Source organism: Oncorhynchus gorbuscha, linkage group LG04, assembly GCF_021184085.1.
Source record: "Oncorhynchus gorbuscha isolate QuinsamMale2020 ecotype Even-year linkage group LG04, OgorEven_v1.0, whole genome shotgun sequence".
Classification (NCBI taxonomy): Eukaryota; Metazoa; Chordata; class Actinopteri; order Salmoniformes; family Salmonidae; genus Oncorhynchus; species Oncorhynchus gorbuscha.
In genome coordinates this window covers 37,631,376-37,654,962 of record NC_060176.1, presented here as the reverse complement: position 1 = coordinate 37,654,962, position 23,587 = coordinate 37,631,376, and the positions used below count along the sequence as shown (strand labels likewise).

General features: G+C 46.3%; 1 protein-coding gene and 1 non-coding gene across 2 annotated transcripts in view; both read right to left on the bottom strand.

Moving 5' to 3' along the window:
- The window catches only part of znrf3 (zinc and ring finger 3), a 116,057-nt gene that overhangs the window by 53,734 nt on the left and 38,736 nt on the right, over window positions 1–23,587 (bottom strand).
- On the bottom strand, window positions 9,245–9,315 carry trnaa-ugc. The gene has a single exon. It is a non-coding gene; the product is annotated as a tRNA-Ala (tRNA).

The following is a 23,587-nucleotide window of genomic DNA, read 5'->3' as shown; positions in this document are numbered from 1 at the left end:
TGTTAGATACTACTGCACTGTTGGAGCTAGGAACACAAGCATTTTGCTACACCCGCAATAACATCTACTAAATACATGTATGTGACCATTAAAATGAGATATTTGATTTGAGTCCTCTTCTCTTGTCTCACCCACCTGTGTTCCCTAAGCTAGGCTACAGACGTGTGTGTTCCAGTGTGTGTTTGAGGGAGGGAGGGAGAGAGTGTGTGTGTGTGCTTGCGAGAGAAAGAGAGAGCTCAGGGCACTACAGCTCTCAATGAATGATACTGGTACTGGAGAAGGCAAGTATGTGTGTTCTCCCCAAAAGTCTTCCACCGTGAACTCAATGACCCCACTCCACACCCCCCACACACGTTCACACACGCATGCAAAAACACACACACCAGCTGCACTGACCCGGGGCATTGACGGGCTAGGGCCTCCCACTGCATCCCCCAACCCCATTTATCTTCAGAGAGGTGTGAGGTAGCCCTTACAACGATCCCAGCTTATGTGTGATACTATCGTAGTTCAACATTGTTGCAGGTTTGCAATGGGAGAGCGTACTTGTATTAGCATATCATCACGTCATGAGGATATTGACACTCCCCTTACATTGTGTGGTTGGTGGATTTAATCAATGACCTGCGCAAACGTGTGCGAGTCTGCTCTGAACACACACATCAAATACCCTCAACCTCAAATGGCCCCCCAGCTGCCAAATACTTCCAGTGATACCTCATCCTCAGAACTGGATGCTCGCTCGCAATAACATGCCCACACATAGCGGGGAGAACACACACACACACACACACGTGGCCGTGCCAGTTTCCTGTCGATGCATGTCATTTAAACTCTGTCCCAGCAGCCAAACAGTGATTTTCACAGAGAGTTATTGCCACACAGTTCCATAGTATAGTAGTATAGAATAGTCTCTCTCAGGGCCTCCCGAGTGGCGCTGCGGTCTAATGCACTGCATCATAGTGCTAGAGGCGTCACTACAGACCCGGGTTCATTCCCTTAGGACGACGCACAATTGGCCCAGCGTTGTCTGGGTTAGGGGAGGGTTTGGCCAGGGGGGATTTACTCTCACCCTAGCAACTCCAAGTGGCGGGCCGGGTGCCTGCAGGCTGACCCCGGTCGCCAGTTGAACGGTGTTTCCGTACGGTTAGGTGGGTCAAGTTTCGGAGGACGCATGACTCTACCTTCGCGTCTCTGAGACCGTTGAGGAGAAATAAGGGGGCCAAAAAAAGTATAATAACAAAAATAAATTAAAAAGTCTCTCGCTCTGACATCGCATGCTCTCCCTTTATGCAGCTCTTCTCGTTGTTGGGATGTCAAGTCTATATCTTTCTCAATCAATCATGTTGTATGGAAAGCTTTTTCTCCCCAGTCTGAACAGTGACTAAGGACAGACGCACACACAGACAGAGACAGAAGATGAAAGTGAAAGAGAGAGAGAAAGAGAATGAATGAAAGTGAGAGACCAAACCAAAACATTCTGACTGACCGGGCCTATGAAGTACTGTAGCAATTGAGTAGCTGTCTCCTCTTTCTACTTCATTTCCCAGCACTGTAAATAACTTCAAAGGGGGCTGGTAGCCTTGAGGAGCGGAGAGAGAGAGAGAGAGAGAGAGAGAGAGAGAGAGAGAGAGAGAGAGAGAGAGAGAGAGAGAGAGAGAGAGAGAGAGAGAGACCGAGAAGAGAGAGAAAGTGAGAGAGACAGGGGGGGGGGGGGGGTCCAATTACAGGAGTAGCAGCTGGGAGGACCTACAGGTGGGACCATCCCTCCCCTCCCGCTCTACTTCCCTCTCTACTTCCCTCTCTCCTGAGGTAACCTGATCTCAGTAAAGGATCCCAGTGCTCCTCCGCTTTGTCTTCTCTTATCCACAGATGAGACGGAACAACATGCGTAGCCTGATGAACTTTATGCCGTCGCTCTGAATGTCTGTGCAATGTAACATTCAATCACAGTTGATTAAAGAGACGTTTGAAGACGTTTGTGTGAGTCCGAGGGCGTATGCTAACATTGGTGACAGTAGTACCCGTTTGTAATACAACTAGGGATGAAACAGTTTCACAATAAACCTTGGTAAAAAATTCCCCGACGGGGGTTAGTATTAACGTTTCAAAGATTAATTATCGTTAAACAGTGTTTGATTACCGAAGTATTAAGTAAACACTGTCCAACATCAACCTAAGTTAGCAACGGTCTGGCGCAGGCGCAGCATGTAACGCGGGTTTGGTTTTGTGCGGAAAAACATGGCGGAAGGCAGTGACAGCGCTCTCGGAGATGTTTCAGCCCTCTTAAGAGGACCAAATCTGAAGTGTGGTCATATTTTGGGTTTTACAAGAGTGCCGAGGGAAACTTAAATCGAAGATGGTCACCCTGTCTGCAGAACGTGCAAAACAAAACAAAAACGTTGCTAAAAGAGGGGCAACACTTCAAATCTCGTGAGTCGTCTTCGTGACCACCACCCAGTACTTTATAGCGAATGCAAGGTAAGGTAACTTTTAGCTCAATGCATGACGTGGGGAGTTTGGAATTGGGGGGGGGGGGGTGTCATGGTTTGTCGGTCTGACTTGCTAATAGCTTGTCAATAATGTAAACGGAAGCTTTCAGTGTTACCTATTTTTGTAGAAACACTACACGTTCTGCCGTTGTATGCGTCCGTATGTCTGCAGACGCGATTCTCCCACTGCACACGATAACACGTTATGAGGTTTAGTCACCCAACCAACATATTTTGTTCATTAAAAATGTGTCAGTCGTCGACTTGGTTGTTAAACTGTTCCAACGTGCGAAACACTAGACTCCTGTATATTATGACTCCTATAAAAGACTCCTGTATATTCTCAATTGCTGGGCTCATTGCAATTTGTGTTGTTATTTTAATGTCACCACCTTCACATTGGATCTGTTTACCTATGGTTGTGTTGTTCTTACGTGCACATTGGATTTGTTTACCTATGGTTGTGTTGTTCTTACGTGCACATTGGATTTGTTTACCTATGGTTGTGTTGTTCTTACGTGCACATTGGATTTGTTTACCTATGGCGGTGTTGTTCTTACGTGCACATTGGATTTGTTTACCTATGGTGGTGTTGTTCTTACGTGCACATTGGATTTGTTTACCTATGGTTGTGTTGTTCTTACGTGCACATTGGATTTGTTTACCTATGGTTGTGTTGTTCTTACGTGCACATTGGATTTGTTTACCTATGGTTGTGTTGTTCTTACGTGCACATTGGATTTGTTTACCTATGGATGTGTTGTTCTTACGTGCACATTGGATTTGTTTACCTATGGTTGTGTTGTTCTTACGTACACATTGGATTTGTTTACCTATGGTTGTGTTGTTCTTACGTGCACATTGGATTTGTTTACCTATGGTTGTGTTGTTCTTACGTGCACATTGGATTTGTTTACCTATGGTTGTGTTGTTCTTACGTGCACATTGGATTTGTTTACCTATGGTTGTGTTGTTCTTACGTGCACATTGGATTTGTTTACCTATGGATGTGTTGTTCTTACGTGCACATTGGATTTGTTTACCTATGGTGGTGTTGTTCTTACGTGCACATTGGATTTGTTTACCTATGGTTGTGTTGTTCTTAAGTGCACATTGGATTTGTTTACCTATGGTGGTGTTGTTCTTACGTGCACATTGGATTTGTTTACCTATGGTGGTGTTGTTCTTACGTGCACATCGCTTTACTTGTGTTGCTTTTTATATGCACATTTGATTTGCTTTAAGGTTGTGTTCATTAAAAACCCGCACTAGGGAGACTTTTACCTCTCGTGGCCACATGGTACAATCTTTAATGTTAATGTTATTATTTTAATGCTTATGCACACAAAAGGTGCATAGTGCTGCTAATTTTATCTGTTGTTTGTTGGTTTTCAATATAAAGCTTGGAGAAATTATTTCAGTGTGTGTATTCAGGACTTTTTGAAAATTTCCAGCACATTTTAACAATACCGCGATAATACTGATAACCGTGATTATTTTGGTCACTACATCATGATATGACATTTTCATACCGTTTCATCTCTAAATACAACTAGGGTTTTCTCTTAGAGGCCCAAGGGCAGCAGGCAGAACCAGTCTGTGCTTCACAAACTCCCCTCTCAGTATGCCCGTCTGTTTAAATGGCATTACCCTCCAGCTGGCGAGCCCACATAATAAGCTGACCCACTATGTTACATGCTGAGAGCTTTGCCATCCCAACACTCACACCCCCTGCCCTTGTCCTCTCCTTAACCCCCCTAAACATCACCTCCGCCCTCACAACCATCTTCATAGCAACGGGGAAAGCAAACAAGTGTGGTGGTTTCAGTGTGTATGGGGGACACTGGGAGAAGACACCTAATACCATGTCAATATTCTGATATGTAGCGCAGGACTCTGGAGCTGACAGCTTTAACACAGAGAGACAGGCCACATTGGTGACTCTATTAGCTTAGAGTAGAGCCTATGATGGTGTGTGTGTGTGTGTGTGTGTGTGTGTGTGTGTGTGTGTGTGTGTGTGTGTGTGTGTGTGTGTGTGTGTGTGTGTGTGTGTGTGTGTGTGTGTGTGTGTGTGTGTGTGTGTGTGTGTGTGTGTGTGTGTGTGTGTGTGTGTGTGTGTGTGTGTGTGTGGACTCAACTCCCTCTGTGGTGTCACTTTCAGTCTTCAAAGGCGTAACAAAGGCCGACAAAGTTCATAGGTCAAAGTTGGTCGGATGCCATCATTTTGGGGAGTTGCAACATGCACACACGCTCCCCCCATAAAGAGCAGCAGAGAATATCTACATGCATAGTGAGAGTAATAAGCATATTGTGCTAACTGCATTGGCAGTAAAAGTGGGTGAGTTGAGCATGATTCTCAATATGCATCAATTATTCAATGACTTCAAGGTGTCACAGAGACTTCATTAACATATCTTACATACCATATCACTGACAAGAGACAACCATGGAGGATGTTAATAAGTGATACAGTGCACACACACACACACACCCTAATAACGTATTTCTAGTTATTGTCTCGAAGGGAAGGACCCCTGACAAAAACTGGAACTTTGAAAGAGACTGACCTCCGAGCAGAGTTAGCTGTGTTTAAAAGAACAACAAATCATTAACTTTGTTACATGAATGATCTAACAAGAAGCACATTTCCAGAATAAAGCCTATACATTGAGGGTACACCCCCCTTCTGAAGCATAACATTACTTTTTGTAATCGTTTTACAGTACACTCATTTCTCCCAGACAACTAATTCTGCAGCTCTGAGAACAGTTGGATCTCCCTCCATAGTAAAACATCACCTAGCTCTCACCAGTCCCTCAAATCATCATTCCTGGAACTAAAACCAGAGTGAATGTCACAAGTTAATGGGTCCTGATTAATGCCACAGCCTGGCTATGGAACCCACCCGGACCCTGGGCTGATCTAAATATCTATCTGGAGGGCTGTGGCTCGAAGTCCGGAGGGGGGCTAAAAGTGGACCAGTGGCGGATTGCAGTGATCAACACCTCGCCTCAACGTTTCCTTTGAAGTGGCCAGGGCCCTTTGATGGCTCCGCCGGGTGGGGGAGGGGAGGAGGGAAGGAGGGGGAGGGAGGAATCTGTGGCGTTCTGCTCGCCCTCCTCTTGGAAAGCCCCCAAAGTTGTGGAATGCAGAGCAAGCTGAGCGCGGAGAGCTATTGCTGCTGGTTGACCGACAGACAGTCCAGGCCAGAGCCTGCTGGAATGTGATTAGAGCAGAAAGCACAGAGCAGGCCCACAACCAGGCAGGCCTCCCTCCTCTCTCACTGACTCTCTCCCTTGATCATTCATTCTCTCCCTCTTTACACGCACTGGAGTGGACAACATGGCTACCACAATATTGGAGTTGAGAGAGAGAGCTAAACTGGTTTGAGGCAGTGGATAGAACGGAGGATTGGTACATGAGCTGGTCTTTCTAGGAGCAGAGATTAAGTGAATGACATCCATCCCTTTTACTTCAAACCTATCCCTTCTAGAGTTCTCAATTTCAACCCGAACCCGACAGGTTCAGGACGGAACTTTGTTTTCAAGAATGGACTTAGGCCGCCATGTAAAAAATAAAAAGAAGTAATAATTACAGCGTGTGCCTACCTCCCTCTCCTCCTCCCTGCCAGCTGCAGGAGCAGGGACAGGCTGCGCTGTCCGGGTTGCTGAAGCTGCTATCTTATTACACTAAACTAGTTTCTTACTTGCTATTTTTCTGACTGAAAAGTTGAAAGAAATCCCTAATTTCTTGAGAGAGCAAAAACATTCCTTATTTGCTAAATGTGCCTTCCCTTTTCATGTGACACGTGCATGCACATGTGACTGGCCAATAGGGTAGGGTCTGAACGTAGGATAGCCAATAATACACTGAATGTGCAAAACAATAGGAACATCTGCTCTTTCCATGACAGACTGAAAGCTATGATCCCTTATTGATGTCACTTGTTAAATCCACTTCAAATCAGTGTAGATGAAGGGGAGGAGACAGGTTAAATAAGGATTTTATGCCTTGAGGCAATTGAGACATGGATTGCGTGCGTGTGCCTTTTCAGAGGCTGAATGGGCAAGACAAAATATTTAAGTGCCTTTGAACAGGGCTAGGTGTCAGGCACACTGGTTTGTGTCAAAATCTGCAACGCTGCTGGGTTTTTCAAGAATTGTCCACCACCCAAAGGATTTCTAGGCAACTTGACAACTTGTGGGAAGCTTTGGAATCAACATGGACCAGCATCCCTGTGGAATGCTTTTGTAGAGTCCACACCCCAATGAATTTAGGCTGTTCTGTGGGCAAAAGGGATGCAACTCAATATTAGGAAGGTGTTCCTAATGTTTTGTACATAGCGTATATCACATCAATACATTGGTTACAACATCTCCGTTATACCATTATAACACGTTGCAACGAAATGGATGCCAAGGATATTAAAAAGAAACTTGCCTCCGGGGGAATGTATACTGGTGGCTCAGGAGGGAAAGAGAAAGTCAGATGTGTGGAAGTCATTTGACTTGGTTGTTGAAGCAACGGGGGAATCAACTGGCCATGTCGAGTGCAGAGAATGTAAGGCCTTTCTACGCTGTGACAGCGAGATGACCGGTACTTCTTCCCTGCAGTGCCATTAGGCACAACGCCGTGACGCGACAGCCTCCTCCTCAGGCCAAGCTTCTATGACAGCGTTCATCAACAAAACGTCAACCGTCTCAAAGAAAACAAAACGGGCAGTGACTGACAAATGTGTCAGTTTTTGTTGCAAAGACATCAGGCCATTCAATGTCGTCGAAGGCCCAGGCTTTCAGGAGCTTGTCCAGGAGCTAATATACGTGGGAACCACTTATGGGAGGGTGTCTGCCAGCTCTGTTCTACCCAGCAACAACACCGTCTCTGCCAGGTGCAAGAGTATAGCAGAAGACAAAAGAAGCATTTACAGATAAGGTAAATGATATCCTGACAGAGGGCAAAGTGGGGATGACGAGACATGTCTGACAATAACATGTCATTTCATAACTAAAAGGAGTTCCAGTTAATTGGAAGAAACCTGACCGCGGCTGTGTTTCCAGCTAAAGACTCAAAACTGGGGAGAATAGAGGGAGTTGGTGAAGCTGCTTGTGACAAAGTTTGACCTCGACGCTACGTCACTGAGCAGCATTGTTTGGGTGACTGACCAGGGCTCCAACATCCTTCTTGCCCTTCGGCCGTATCAGAGGCTGGACTCTCAGGACCACGTTCTAAACATGGTGCTATGTCATGACCTTGACAGAGCAGTACTGGCCATTGACGTGCTAGACATCGCTGAAACCCTCACCGCAGCAAAGTCACTGGTCAGGTAGGCTATATGATCATTAATTTGTAATTTATATATACCCAACCAACAATACATTATAGGAATATAATTAATATAATGTTTTGTAGCCTTCCATGTGGGCATTTCCATGTGGATAAGCTTATTTTTCCATGCACCGGTTTGGAAGTTTAATGATGTGTTTATCATGCCCTCTATCTTGCCAGCAGCATACCACCCTGCATACCACTCCTTTCTTGCTTCTGAAGCTAAGCAGGGTTGGTCTTGGTCAGTTCCTGAATAGGAGACCAGATGCTGCTGGAAGTGGTGTTGAAGGGCCAGTAGGAGGCACTCTTTCCTCTGGTCTAAAAAAAATATCCCAATGCCCCAGGGCAGTGATTGGGGACACTGCCCCTTTCTGTGTAGGGTGCTGTCTTTCGGATGGGACGTTAAACGGGTGTCCTGACTCTCTGAGGTCATTAAAGATCCCATGGCACTTATTGTAAGAGTAGGGGTGTTAACCCCAGTGTCCTGGCTAAATTCCCAATCTGGCCCTCAAACCATCACGGTCACCTAATAATCCCCAGTTTACAATTGGCTCATTCATCCCCCTCCTCTCCCCTGAACTATTCCCTAGGTCGTTGCTGCAAATGAGAACGTGTTCTGGTAAAATAACGGAGAAATAAATATCAAGTATGTCAAGCAGTCTGGACTGGCTGCCCAACTCTATGACCCTACTTCGGATGGGAGACACAAGATTTAGCACAGTGTACCTGACCCTGAAGTCTGTCCAGGTACGTGTACAACTAAGTACATGAAAAGTTGGAGGCCCATGAAGAAAGCGTGAGAGTAAAGAAAATGAAAATCGCCCGATTACTTGCAGTTCCTCCTGGGAGTTCCTCGAGCCGTTTTATGACTCACAGAAGGAACTGGAGGGGGACAAATACCCCACTCTGAATCTTGTGTGTCTGTGGTCAGAGAGACTAAAGCACTCTCCTAAAATATGTGTTCTTCCGTCTTAATATTTAAGCCATGGGTTAGCCTATAGTTAATAATATCCAGAACATTATTTATTTAACTATTCAAGGCTCCATTTGTTAGTTTATTGACATGTTGTTCTGTTCTGTTGTCTTAATACTTAGGCCATAGCCTAATCAGCCAGAACATTTCATTTGTTATTTTATTTTCAAAATAAAAAGCTTGATTGTATTTAAAGACATGACCGACTGACTTGTACTTATATAGGCTACTATAGTATAACGCTTGATCTGATCGAATCTAGGCCTAAGAATATAGAAACTAAACATTTCCATTTCCAGGATAGCATACCATTTATACCATTTAATACTAATCCTAAGGAGAAGGTGGGTCATTTCTACATTTACATTCTAGTAATGTAACAGATGCTCTTATCCAGAGCGACTTACAGTAAATAGTGAGTGCATACATTTTTCCAACTTCTTTTCCGTACTCATCCCCGGTGGGAATTGAACCCGCAACCCCGGCGTTGCAAGCACCATGCTCTACCAACTGAGCTACACAGGGGGACGTGGTGTGTGCGTGTGCCACTGCCAAATAGGTATTAGAGTACAAGGTACAAATAAGAAATCACAATGAGAACTCTGATCCCTTCGTCTCCCTCCTCTTCTCTTCACTGTGGATCCTTCTGAAGGCGAACATGACAGCCTTCGTAAATACATAATCACAAATAATTCATGCTAGTAATTGTTCGCTATCAGAATAAATCCCCCAGCTTCAATAGGTAACTTTTATTCCATTCAAGTGCAGTCAATCTTCTTTGACATTTCAATATTTGAATGGGGATGTGTGTGTGAGAGAGTGAGAGTGAGAGTGAGAGTGAGAGAGAGAGGAGAGAGAGAGGAGAGAGAGAGGAGAGAGAGAGGAGAGAGAGAGAGAGGAGAGAGAGGAGAGAGAGAGAGAATTGCACCATGCAGAGATCAAACGTTAGTAGACAAGCACTTTGTCTGTCCTTCATCAAATGCCACAGATCCCCCTACCCTACGTGAAGACTGAGATCACACACACACACACACCTTTAGGTCTGCATCCAAAATGGCAACCCATTCTCCTTTATAGTGCACTACTTTTGACCAGGGCCCATAGCGTTCTAGATGACCAAAGCCACCTGCTGATTATGCAAACTCCTCTCTGACATCAAAGTGTCCTCTGCTAAATAAATAAATCACAAAGTGGCTTCTTTTGAATCCTCAATCAAACCAGACTTGTTGGCCTTCCCTTTGTGTGTGTGTGTGTGTGTGTGTGTGTGTGTGTGTGTGTGTGTGTGTGTGTGTGTGTGTGTGTGTGTGTGTGTGTGTGTGTGTGTGTGTGTGTGTGTGTGTGTGTGTGTGTGTGTGTGTGTGTGTGTGTGTGTGTGTGTGTCTCCACAGGCTGTTAAGAGTACTGTATAGCAACTGGAGATAGAGGACTACTCTAATCTAGACACTCCTTAGAGGAGGCAGGCAGCCAGGGCTCTGTTAAAGGTCACACCATCAACTCCATACCCTCCCTTATCCTCATCCCCCCTCTTCTTACACCGCTTCTCTGCACCAACCAGACAGCACAGAGCAGCACAGACCATGACCTTCTCAACAACTGTACAAACATAGCCATATGTACCGACAAGGGATGCACAATATATCGGTGGATATTAGCTAAAAATGCTAGTTTAACGTAGATGTGCAAAACCGATGTCAAAGCTGACGTGCATACCTATTAGAGGTCGACCGATTAATCGGAATGGACGATTTCAAGTTTTCATAACAATCGGAAATCGGTATTTTTGGACACCTTTATTTAATCTTTATTTAACTTGGCAAGTCAGTTAAGAACACATTCTTATTTTCAATGACAGCCTAGAAACGGTGGGTTAACTGCCTCGTTCATCGGCAGAACAACAGATTTTCACCTTGTCAGCTCGGGGGATCCAATCTTTCAACCTTACAGTTAACTAGTCCAACGCAATAACGACCTTCCTCTCTCTCGTTGCACTCCACAAGGAGACTGCCTGTTACGCAAATGCTGTAAGCCAAGGTAAGTTGCTAGCTAGCATTTAACTTATCTTATAAAAAACAATCATAATCACTAGTTAACTACACATGGTTGATGATATTACTAGATATTATCTAGCGTGTCCTTCGTTGCATATAATCTGACTGAGCGTACAAGCATACAAGTATCTAAGTATCTGACTGAGTGGTGGTAACATTCATTCAAACAGCACTCTCGTGCATTTTGCCAGCAGCTCTTCGTTGTGCGTCAAGCATTGCGCCGTTTATGACTTCAAGCCTATCAACTCCCGAGATGAGGCTGGTGTAACCGAAGTGAAATGGCTGGCTAGTTAGCACACGCTAATAGCGTTTCATACTTCACTCGCACTGAGACTTGGGGTGGTTGTTTCCCTTGCTCTGCATGGGTAACCCTGCTTCGATGTGGTGGCTGTTGTCGTTGTGTTGCTGGTTCGAGCCCAGGGAGGAGCGAGGAGAGGGACGGAAGCTATACTGTTACACTGGCAATAATAAAGTGACTATAAGAACATCCAATAGTCAACAGTTAATTAAATACAAATGGTATAGAAGGAAATAGTCATATAATTCCTATAATAACTACTACCTAAAACTTTTTACCTGGGAATATTGAAGACTCATGTTAAAAGGAACCACCAGCTTTCATATCTTCTCATGTCTTTCATATGTTCTCATGTTCTGAGCAAGGAACTGAAACGTTAGCTTTCTTACAAAGCACACATTGCACTTTTACTTTCTTCTCCAACACTTTGTTTTTGCATTATTTAAACCAAATTGAACATATTTCATTATTTACTTGAGGCTAAATTGATTTTATTGATGTATTATATTAAGTTAAAATAAGTGTTCATTCAGTATTGTTGTAATTGTCATTATTACAAATATATTTAAACAAAAATATATATATATATATTTTTTTTTAATCAGCCAATTAATCGGTATCGGTGTTTTTGTTCCTCCAATAATCGGTATCGGCATTGAAAAATCATAATCGTCCGACCTCTAATACCTATATAACGTAGGTACATGACGTAAAATGTGGCACTACACGTGCAAACACAGCATTTCTAACCTAGCCCACAATGTCTGCAATGTGGATCGAGCAGTCAACAAGTCGATCAGTCATTTGAAAGAGTAAGAACATTTCAGTGAGACAACTCAAAGGCGAAATCCATTAAAGCCAAGATACTGGAATTCATTGCCCTTGACAATCAACCGTTCTCTGTCGTGGGTGATGTTGGCTTCGTCGACTGGTCGAGCACCGGTACACACTACCAAGTGCACTATTTTTCAGATGTTGCACTACCGGAGTTACACAGTAATAGCGTCACTGCTATTAGCTTCATGACATACATACTATGGACGGCCATTTGGGTCTTTGAGTGTCAACAAAATATACAGTAGTACTATCAAAGCTGTGCAACAAAATTCTACAAACAAGCAAACACCGGCTACGAACAATGTATTTTCAATACCGCGTTGGTAATAAAGCCTCATTTGTTCGGCCGTAACTTCTGGGGTAGCTAGCTTTAGCTTGGTACCTAGATAGCACCAATACAACCTGCCTGAAAACAATGACCAGTAGGAAATGTAGTCATTTTCATTATTCTTAGCAATGATTTAGGAGTCCTTGTGAGTAAGTATTAGCTTGGTTGCCACTTGTTGTTCTCCTATTGAAATTGAACTTCAGTTGATGAAAATAAATAGCTAGCCAGATACTTGCTGCCCAAAGCTAGCGTTATAAGCAGCCAGCTAGCTTCATCTGGCTAGTGAGGCTCAACAGGACCGGGTTATGTGTTGTGAAGCTATCTACAATAAGGATCAGGTGCAATAGTGAAATTTGCGGTTTGCGTTCAAAATAAAATTATGTCATTAAATTAAATTTAAATTGAATTATTATTATTATTATTATTATTATTATTATTGTTATAAATTATTATGTGACTTGCAGTCATATTCAGGTTCTGGTTGGTCAACAAGCTTAATTGACACATCAAATAGTGTTATATAGTATATTTTTTGACACGCAAAGACCCAAACGGCGTTCCATAGCAAATACCCAAACAGCTTTCCATAGAAATCCTTGTTGAGAATGAAATAACTGAACAAATGAACAATGAAACAGCACAGCAAGTAAATTAAATAAATATGTTTTGATTATGTTTCTCTGGTAACGGGAACATATGTAAATGCCAACAAAATAACTTTTCGGTCAGTGTGCTGTGTGTGTGTAACCTTTATTTAACTAGGCAAGTCAGTTAAGAACAAATTCTTATTTACAATGATGGCCTACCCCGGCCAAACCAGGACGATGCTGGGCAAATTGTGATATAGCCTGGATTCGAACCAGGGACTGGAGTGACGGCTCTTGCACTGAGATGCAGTGCCTTAACACACACACACACGGATGCAGTGGTTTAACTATTAAACTGTACTAGAACGCTTAAAAGGCCGCTAAAATTGTAAATATCGGTTATCGGTATAGGGTTTTTTGGTATGGAAAATATTGGTTATCGGTATCGGACAAAAATGTCATATCGGTGCATCACTAGTACCGACTACTGAATGCTTGACAGAGGTGCTGAACTCTGATTTGCGCTTGAAGTCGACTGGAATAGGCAGAAGTACTAATTCTAGGTGCCTACCTGTACTCTTTATATTTACAGTGCCTTCAGAAAGTATTCATACCCCTACAGCTTGAATTCAAAATGTATTAAATGTATTTTCTTTAAAAAAATCACACAATACCCCATAAAGACAAAGTGAAAACATAAATGGAGCCAAATACAGGCAAATGCTTGATGAGAACCTGCTTCAGAGTGCAAACGACAGACTGGGGCAAAGATTCAGGACAATGACCCCAAGCATACAGGCAAAGCAACACTGGAATGGCTTCAGAACAAGAATGTGAAAGTCCTTGAGTGGCCCAGCCAAAGCCCAGACCTGAATCCCTTTGTTGAAAATCTGCGGAAAGACTTGCAGATTGCTGTTCTCGCTTCTCCCCATCTAACTTAACAGAGCTTGAGAAAATCTGAATGGAAGAATGGGCGAAAATCCCCAAATTCAAATGTGCAAAGCCGATACAGACATACCCAAGACAACTCAAAGCTGTAATAGACGCCAAAGGTGCTTCTACAATGTATTGACTTAGGAGTGTGAATACTTATGTAAATTAGATGTATTTATTTCTTTTTTAATACATTTGCCAAAAATGTCTAACAACATGTCTTCACTTTGTCATTAAGGGGTATTGTGTATAGATGGAGAGAAAAAAATTGATTTAACCCATTTGTAAATCAGGCTATAACACAACTAAATGTAGATTAAGTCAAGGGGCATAAATACTTTCTGAAGGCACTGTAGGTGCCAGTACTCATCACATTTTAGACTGTGTTACTCAAGCCATAGAACAAGGTAGTGGTGAGCACCTGGTGGTGAGCGCACACATTCATATGCAGGCCATGCACCAGTCAAGCATACATGTTTAACTAAATGTTGTGCACTTCCTTTGGCCTGTGTTTGAGAGCTACCCGAGAGTGGAGTAAGCGGAAGACATGGGCGAGGGCTACCCCTGTCCTGTCCTCTTGGCAGTGGGGCGTGGGAGCAGGCGAAAGGCAGATGGTGAAGGCAGGAGAGAGAGGCAGAGGTGGGACGGATGGAGGAGAGAGAGAGAGGTGATGCAGGGGTAGAGGGTGGGGAGAGAGGGGAGGCAAGCGGTATTAGCGCTGGGTTCAGGTTTCGGCCTTGGTCTTGTTGTCTTTAGGAAGCACTAACTGGTGCTGATGGTACACCGCAAGGAAGTTCTTGCCTACATCACTTCCGGGTCATACGGTCGAGGTCACGCTGACCCTCGTGGGAGAGAAATTGGGTCTGGAGGGAGGTATACGGACAGACAGACCACATTTGGAACTCATAATGTTACCAGCAATTAACCCCTACGATACTTTCAAATATACAGACGTAAAAGAAAAACACAATGGAAAGAGTCTCTCTCTCTCTGCCAAAGCAAGTGAAATAGATCATCTCTCTCTTCCTATTGAAACTACAGACACCTTCCTGGCTTAGTTTCCACCCTCTTCCTATTTTTTTTTTTTTTTTTTTGTCTCCTTCCTTCCACGCTCTCTCTCGATTTTGTGAACGGCGGCGGGCCATGGCGGGGTGGCGGCAGTGCTATCACCTTTCAAGGCGACCTGGGAAGGAAGCGGTTGGGAGGCGGTCGGATCGGGAGGAAAGCCCTGCTCCACCATCCAAGAGGAACATTAGGACGGGAGGCACTCCATCTAATGATATTCCAGAGGAAATGAGAATGTGAATAAACAATACCCAGGCTATTTCCTGGGAATAACGGAGAGACAGAAAGAGAGAGAGAGAGAGACAGACAGAGGGGGGGAATGGGAAGCAGGTCTGTCCGGAGCCAGAGAGCCAGTGCCAGGAGAGGAGCAGTACAGGCCCTTTCAGGTCTCTAGTTATATTCCTTGAGGGAAAGACCTTGGACGACACGCACAGGAGCACCGGAAGCTATTTGGAAACACTTCAAACCAGAGACTTCTGTCTCTCTGCCATGGCTGGAGGGGGTTAGAGGGGCTGGAGGGGGCCAATTTGTGTGTTGGGAGACTGCATTATAAAAACTCTCAGCCATGGCTTGGCATGTCTCCTCTTCCAGATTGCAACCAGAAGACAACTTATTCTGAATTAATAACAACATACTCCTGCCCCCACCTATGGGTGTGTGTACTATGTCACTGCGGTTATTCTAGGCGGGAGGCAGAGGCAGGACTTTCAATAAAGCTGCACCATTTTCAGCATTGGAATATCGAGAAGCTTTTCAACCAATTTTGTGTTTCCCAAAATGCTACCAAAACGTCAGAGACATAGAACCGAGTCCTTTTGTATTGCCAATCCTACTATTCAAGTGTTAAAGGATCATGGAACCATTACCTAAGCCACAGAAAAAAAACAGTTATAGAGTGGAAAAACTCAGATATGAAAGGTGAAACTAAACAAGGAATCATCTGATCTGCCAGTGGAGTAGGGGTTTACCGCTGAGACCTAGACCATAGACCTATCTGCTTTCAAATGCCACCCTATTCTCTATATGGCCCCTGATCAAAAGTAGTGCAGCAAATAGGTCCTTGGGACGCAACCAGTGAGCCTCTCCCTCCATCGCTCTCTTATTCTCCCCAATGATCAGGTTAGGCAAGTAGCGCCATTCACCACTACACAGTAATACTGATATCCACCCAAAAAGAAAAAGAAAGATGAAGGGGGAAAAAAGAGAAAAATCCTATCAGAGATGAACTGGCAGCACCCAGGCGAGGCTGTGCTGGGTTCAGTGTGTGTGTTTGGGGCGAGGGAGGGAGCCAGTGAACCTATCTTACCCACTCGTCTCTTGTTCTGAAGCAAAGCAAGGCATAGTCTCAAACAGCACCCTATTCCGTATATAGTGCACTACTTTTGACCAGCCCCCACAGGCACTATATTAGGGTATAGGGTGCCATTTGGGATGGGACTCGTGTCTTTGATACTTGACTAGGAGGAATCCGGAGGCGTTGCAGGTTTCTTTTGTACTTAGCGCTTGCCGTGCCACACAGAAAACCCATGTGTGTGTGCCAAGGCTGGGATTTCTTTCTTCTCTTTACCCCTCCCTCTCCTCTTCCCTCCTTCCCCCCCATCTCCGTCCTTGGCCTATCCTACACCCCCCCCCACCCCCCAACCAAAGCTCAAACCACTGAATCAAAAACTACTTTTTTCTTCAAACTTTTTCATCTAAGGTTATTTATAGTTATAACTTTTATTTAGTGAATGTCCAGCTAGAGCACTCTATGACCCTGCTGGTCATGGTGTTGGGTGTTCAGAGCGGCCATATTTGGGTGATGACGAGCTTCTGAGGGGCTTTCTGAAGGAAAAGAGGGTGGGGGCGATTTTGGACGGCAGGAGGGGGGGTGGGTTTGACTCCCCTTCGAGATTTTCTTAAACCTATTACATCAGATTTTCTCTGCTTGATGGACTCAGAGGCCTTGGCCTTTGTGAGGGGAGAGAATGACCTAAACTGACATTCAGAAGGGTTGTTGACAGGCATTTACAAATAAAAAGGGAGATTCCTGAGGCCCCTTGACCCTTCTGAAAATCATTGATCAGTTAGTAAGAGCAGCTTCCTCTTCCACAGCAAAATAAACAGCTGACTACGTGAATGTGAGGATTTCCGAAAACTGAAAATATGCTCTGAGGAGCATAAAGCATAAATCACAGAAAGACACCATTAAAATAAGAGGTGATAATATAATCTGCTCCTGCTCTCTTGCCAACTCCTTATGGAATTATCATGCTAAACATGGCATGACAATGACAATTGAGTAGGCAAAAGCACAAACAGATCTAGGACCAGGCTAGTGACAACTAGCAACATCTGTCACCAGGTAAATAAAAACCTTTCCCATAGAGGATGGATGCTTAATACAGATTTTTTTTTTGTGCTAATGTTGACATTTGCAGCCCAGCTCAACACAAACCATTTTTAAATAGAAGAGAATCAAAAGGGTGTGAAACAAGAAATGGACCAATAGGGCAGTTAATCTGTAGCACAACATGATAAACAGACCCACAATCAAGAACAGGCTAAACGTACTGAGAGAAAAATATAACTCTGGTGGGGCCGGACAAACCATTGGTCACCAAACAGGCACTATCAAAAGACCCTGGGAGACTCAAAGCTACCACTCCGTCTCCCCTACTGTGATCAAACAGCTACACTCGACAGAGAGGAGAGAGAGAGATGAAGAGAGAGAGGGGAGCTTTTTGCACCTCCACAAGCCAGCACAACAACACCCAGCAGCAGAGCAGGGGGAGGGGGGGGGGGAGCATGTGGATAAATGGTGAGGTGTAAGGGTTTAGAGGGAACATGGATACTACTCACAATGAGGTGGGTGTCACTGAGCAGTTGAGGAGTCACCTCAGTCAAGACCGAGAGAGAAAGCAGGAAAAATACTCTGTACTCTACTATACTTAAACACTACACTAAAAACTCTAAAAAGTCCCCCCTCCTGAAGACTAGAAGCAGGAAAACACATCTGTAGTCAGGAAGAAAGAGACGGATATATTATAATCTCCTCCCTGTCAGCATTCAATACAGACGGACAGGCATTATTTCAGCCCCCCTCCATGAAGTGTGTGTTCTGTGAAAGACTATTCCTGCTAGAGGGAGGATTCACACTGCGACCTGTTTATCTCCGTCTCTCTGGGTAGTATCTGTTACACAGTCGTCGCCCCCTCCCGGGCTCTCTCTGGGTAGTATCTGTTACACAGTCGTCGTCGTCCCTTCCCGGGCTCTCTCTGGGTAGTATCTGTTACACAGTCGTCGTTGTCCCCTCCCGGGGTCTCTCTGGGTGTGGATCTGTTACACAGTCGTCGTCGTCCCCTCCCGGGCTCTCTCTGGGTGTGGATCTGTTACACAGTCGTCGTCGTCCCCTCCCGGGCTCTCTCTGGGTGTGGATCTGTTACACAGTCGTCGTCGTCCCCTCCCGGGGCTCTCTCTGGGTGTGGATCTGTTACACAGTCGTCGTCGTCCCCTCCCGGGGCTCTCTCTGGGTGTGGATCTGTTACACAGTCGTCGTCCCCTCCCGGGGCTCTCTCTGGGTCTGGATCTGTTATACAGTCGTCGTCCCTTCCCGGGGCTCTCTCTGGGTCTGGATCTGTTATACAGTCGTCGTCCCTTCCCGGGCTCTCTATGGGTAGTATCTGTTACACCGTTGTCGTCCCCTCCCGGGCTCTCTCTGGGTAATATCTGTTACACAATCGTTGTACCTTCCGGGGCTCTCTCTGGGTAGTATCTGTTACACAGATGTCTTCGTCCCTTCCCGGGCTCTCTCTGGGTAATATCTGTTACACAATCGTCGTACCTTCCGGGGCTCTCTCTGGGTAGTATCTGTTATACAGTCGTCGTCCCCTCCCGGGCTCTCTCTGGGTAGTATCTGTTACACAGTCGTTGTCGTCCCCTCCCGGGCTCTCTCTGGGTAGTATCTGTTACACAGTCGTTGTCGTCCCCTCCCGGGCTCTCTCTGGGTAGTATCTGTTACACAGTCGTTGTCGTCCCCTCCCGGGCTCTCTCTGGGTAGTATCTGTTACACAGTCGTTGTCGTCCCCTCCCGGGCTCTCTCTGGGTAGTATCTGTTACACAGTCGTTGTCGTCCCCTCCCGGGCTCTCTCTGGGTAGTATCTGTTACACAGTCGTTGTCGTCCCCTCCCGGGCTCTCTCTGGGTAGTATCTGTTACACAGTCGTCGTCCCCTCCCGGGCTCTCTCTGGGTAATATCTGTTACACAATCGTTGTACCTTCCGGGGCTCTCTCTGGGTACTATCTGTTACACGGTTGTCGTCCCCACCCGGGCTCTCTCTGGGTCTGGATCTGTTATACAGTTGTCGTCCCCTCCCGGGCTCTCTCTGGGTAGTATCTGGTACACAGTCGTCGTCGTCCCATCCTGGGCTCTCTCTGGGTAGTATCTTCTACACAGTCGTCGTCCCCTCCCGGGCTCTCTCTGGGTAGTATCTGTTACACAGTCGTCGTCATCCCCTCCCGGGCTCTCTCTGGGTAGTATCTGTTACACAGTCGTCGTCCCCTCCCGGGCTCTCTCTGGGTGTGGATCTGTATGGCGGCGCTACTCTATCCCCTTCATCTCAGCAATGTCACCTCATACCCACCATGCCTGAGGACATAACTCATACATTCTGACATTCCACTGTGTGAACATTAAAGAGGGATATGGTTATAGTATGGAGACTAGAGAGATATACAGTTTACGGTTGTAGATTCACCTCTTCTTAAGTGGTTTTGACTTTCAGGATTTCACAAGATTTTTAGAAACCAACTAACTTGAGGAGATTGAGATTTTAAAAAGGGGGGGGGTGAAAAATACCAAATCCTTGTAAACAGATCTTGTGTTTTTCAGTCTAGGAGAAATTAATCTTGAGGTAGGGTTTAAAAACATTATTATCTTCTCTGTTCAAAATATCCCCAAACATCAGGGACAAACATGCAGATATAGTGGAACCAGCTGGACTGCCAAGTCTGCTCACATTACATTACATCATTACATTACATTACATTTAAGTCATTTAGCAGACGCTCTTATCCAGAGCGACTTACAAATTGGTGCATTCACCTTATGACATCCAGTGGGACAGTCACTTAACAATAGTGCATCTAAAACTTAGGGGGGGTGGGGTGAGAGGGATTACTTAACCTATCCTAGGTATTCCTTAAAGAGGTGGGGTTTCAGGTGTCTCCGGAAGGTGGTGATTGACTCCGCTGTCCTGGCGTCGTGAGGGAGTTTGTTCCACCATTGGGGGGCCAGGGCAGCGAACAGTTTTGACTGGGCTGAGCGGGAGCTGTACTTCCTCAGTGGTAGGGAGGCGAGCAGGCCAGAGGTGGATGAACGCAGTGCCCTTGTTTGGGTGTAGGGCCTGATCAGAGCCTGGAGGTACTGAGGTGCCGTTCCCCTCACAGCTCCGTAGGCAAGCACCATGGTCTTGTAGCGGATGCGAGCTTCAACTGGAAGCCAGTGGAGAGAACGGAGCAGCGGGGTGACGTGAGAGAACTTGGGAAGGTTGAACACCAGACGGGCTGCGGCGTTCTGGATGAGTTGAAGGGGTTTAATGGCACAGGCAGGGAGCCCAGCCAACAGCGAGTTGCAGTAATCCAGACGGGAGATGACAAGTGCCTGGATTAGGACCTGCGCCGATTCCTGTGTGAGGCAGGGTCGTACTCTGCGGATGTTGTAGAGCATGAACCTACAGGAACGGGCCACCGCCTTGATGTTAGTTGAGAACGACAGGGTGTTGTCCAGGATCACACCAAGGTTCTTGGCGCTCTGGGAGGAGGACACAGTGGAGTTGTCAACCGTGATGGCGAGATCATGGAACGGGCAGTCCTTCCCCGGGAGGAAGAGCAGCTCCGTCTTGCCGAGGTTCAGCTTGAGGTGGTGATCCGTCATCCACACTGATATGTCTGCCAGACATGCAGAGATGCGATTCGCCACCTGGTCATCAGAAGGGGGAAAGGAGAAGATTAATTGTGTGTCGTCTGCATAGCAATGATAAGAGAGACCATGTGAGGTTATGACAGAGCCAAGTGACTTGGTGTATAGCGAGAATAGGAGAGGGCCAAGAACAGAGCCCTGGGGACACCAGTGGTGAGAGCGCGTGGTGAGGAGACAGATTCTCGCCACGCCACCTGGTAGGAGCGACCTGTCAGGTAGGACGCAATCCAAGCGTGGGCCGCGCCGGAGATGCCCAACTCGGAGAGGGTGGAGAGGAGGATCTGATGGTTCACAGTATCGAAGGCAGCCGATAGATCTAGAAGGATGAGAGCAGAGGAGAGAGAGTTAGCTTTAGCAGTGCGGAGCGCCTCCGTGATACAGAGGAGAGCAGTCTCAGTTGAATGACTAGTCTTGAAACCTGACTGATTTGGATCAAGAAGGTCATTCAGAGAGATAGCGGGAGAGCTGGCCAAGGACGGCACGTTCAAGAGTTTTGGAGAGAAAAGAAAGAAGGGATACTGGTCTGTAATTGTTGACATCGGAGGGATCGAGTGTAGGTTTTTTCAGAAGGGGTGCAACTCTCGCTCTCTTGAAGACGGAAGGGACGTAGCCAACGGTCAGGGATGAGTTGATGAGCGAGGTGAGGTAAGGGAGAAGGTCTCCGGAAATGGTCTGGAGAAGAGAGGAGGGGATAGGGTCAAGCGGGCAGGTTGTTGGGCGGCCGGCCGTCACAAGACGCGAGATTTCATCTGGAGAGAGAGGGGAGAAAGAGGTCAGAGCATAGGGTAGGGCAGTGTGAGCAGAACCAGCGGTGTCGTTTGACTTAGCAAACGAGGATCGGATGTCGTCGACCTTCTTTTCAAAATGGTTGACGAAGTCATCTGCAGAGAGGGAGGAGGGGGGAGGGGGCGGAGGATTCAGGAGGGAGGAGAAGGTGGCAAAGAGCTTCCTAGGGTTAGAGGCAGAAGCTTGGAATTTAGCGTGGTAGAAAGTGGCTTTAGCAGCAGAGACAGAGGAGGAAAATGTAGAGAGGAGGGAGTGAAAGGATGCCAGGTCCGCAGGGAGGCGAGTTTTCCTCCATTTCCGCTCGGCTGCCCGGAGCCCTGTTCTGTGAGCTCGCAATGAGTCATCGAGCCACGGAGCGGGAGGGGAGGACCGAGCCGGCCTGGAGGATAGGGGACATAGAGAGTCAAGGGATGCAGAGAGGGAGGAGAGGAGGGTTGAGGAGGCAGAATCAGGAGATAGGTGGGAGAAGGTTTGAGCGGAGGGAAGAGATGATAGGATGGAAGAGGAGAGAGTAGCGGGGGAGAGAGAGCGAAGGTTGGGACGGCGCGATACCATCCGAGTAGGGGCAGTGTGGGAGGTGTTGGATGAGAGCGAGAGGGAAAAGGATACAAGGCAGTGGTCGGAGACTTGGAGGGGAGTTGCAATGAGGTTAGTGGAAGAACAGCATCTAGTAAAGATGAGGTCGAGCGTATTGCCTGCCTTGTGAGTAGGGGGAAGGTGAGAGGGTGAGGTCAAAAGAGGAGAGGAGTGGAAAGAAGGAGGCAGAGAGGAAAGAGTCAAAGGTAGACGTGGGGAGGTTAAAGTCGCCCAGAACTGTGAGAGGTGAGCCGTCCTCAGGAAAGGAGCTTATCAAGGCATCAAGCTCATTGATGAACTCTCCGAGGAACCTGGAGGGCGATAAATGATAAGGATGTTAAGCTTGAAAGGGCTAGTGACTGTGACAGCATGGAATTCAAAGGAGGCGATAGACAGATGGGTAAGGGAGAAAGAGAGAATGACCACTTGGGAGAGATGAGGATCCCGGTGCCACCACCCCGCTGACCAGACGCTCTCGGGGTGTGCGAGAACACGTGGGCGGACGAAGAGAGAGCAGTAGGAGTAGCAGTGTTGTCTGTGGTGATCCATGTTTCCGTCAGGGCCAAGAAGTCGAGGGACTGGAGGGAGGCATGGGCTGAGATGAACTCTGCCTTGTTGACCGCAGATTGGCAGTTCCAGAGGCTACCGGAGACCTGGAACTCCACGTGGGTCGTGCGCGCTGGGACCACCAGAGTAGGGTGGCCGCGGCCACGCGGTGAGGAGCGTTTGTATGGTCTGTGCAGAGAGGAGAGAACAGGGATAAACCGACACATAGTTGACAGGCTACAGAAGAGGCTACGCTAATGCAAAGGAGATTGGAATGACAAGTGGACTACACGTCTCGAATGTTCAGAAAGTTAAGCTACGTAGCAAGAATCTTATTGACTAAAATGATTAAAATGATACAGTACTGCTGAAGTAGGCCAGCTGGCAGTGGGTGCGTTGTTGACACTACACTAATCAAGTCGTTCCGTTGAGTGTAATAGTTTCTGCAGTGTTGCTATTCGGGGGCTAGCAGGCTAGCTAGCTCACACACACCTCCCAGCAGAAAGTAAAACATACATACGTTTGCAACTGACCAACAGAATTTTTCCCTACTTACTGCCATACAGGAAGACAGTAAATAGTCTAAATGAGGGCAGCAAGGAAAGAGAAAAGTAAACTTGAATTAGGGTGGAAAATCCATGACCATATAGTCCCTATAAAAAGGTGATGTGTTCTTTTGACGGGCTAGGCCAGGGCAGTTTGTTTCTGAAGTAGCTGTGGGATGGGCCAGCCCCAGCCCGGGCCGAGGGGCAAGGCCACTCACCAACCAGAATTCCTCCCAATATTTGTTTAGCAGCAGGTCGAGCGCAGAGCAGTGCACAAACACAGTATTGTT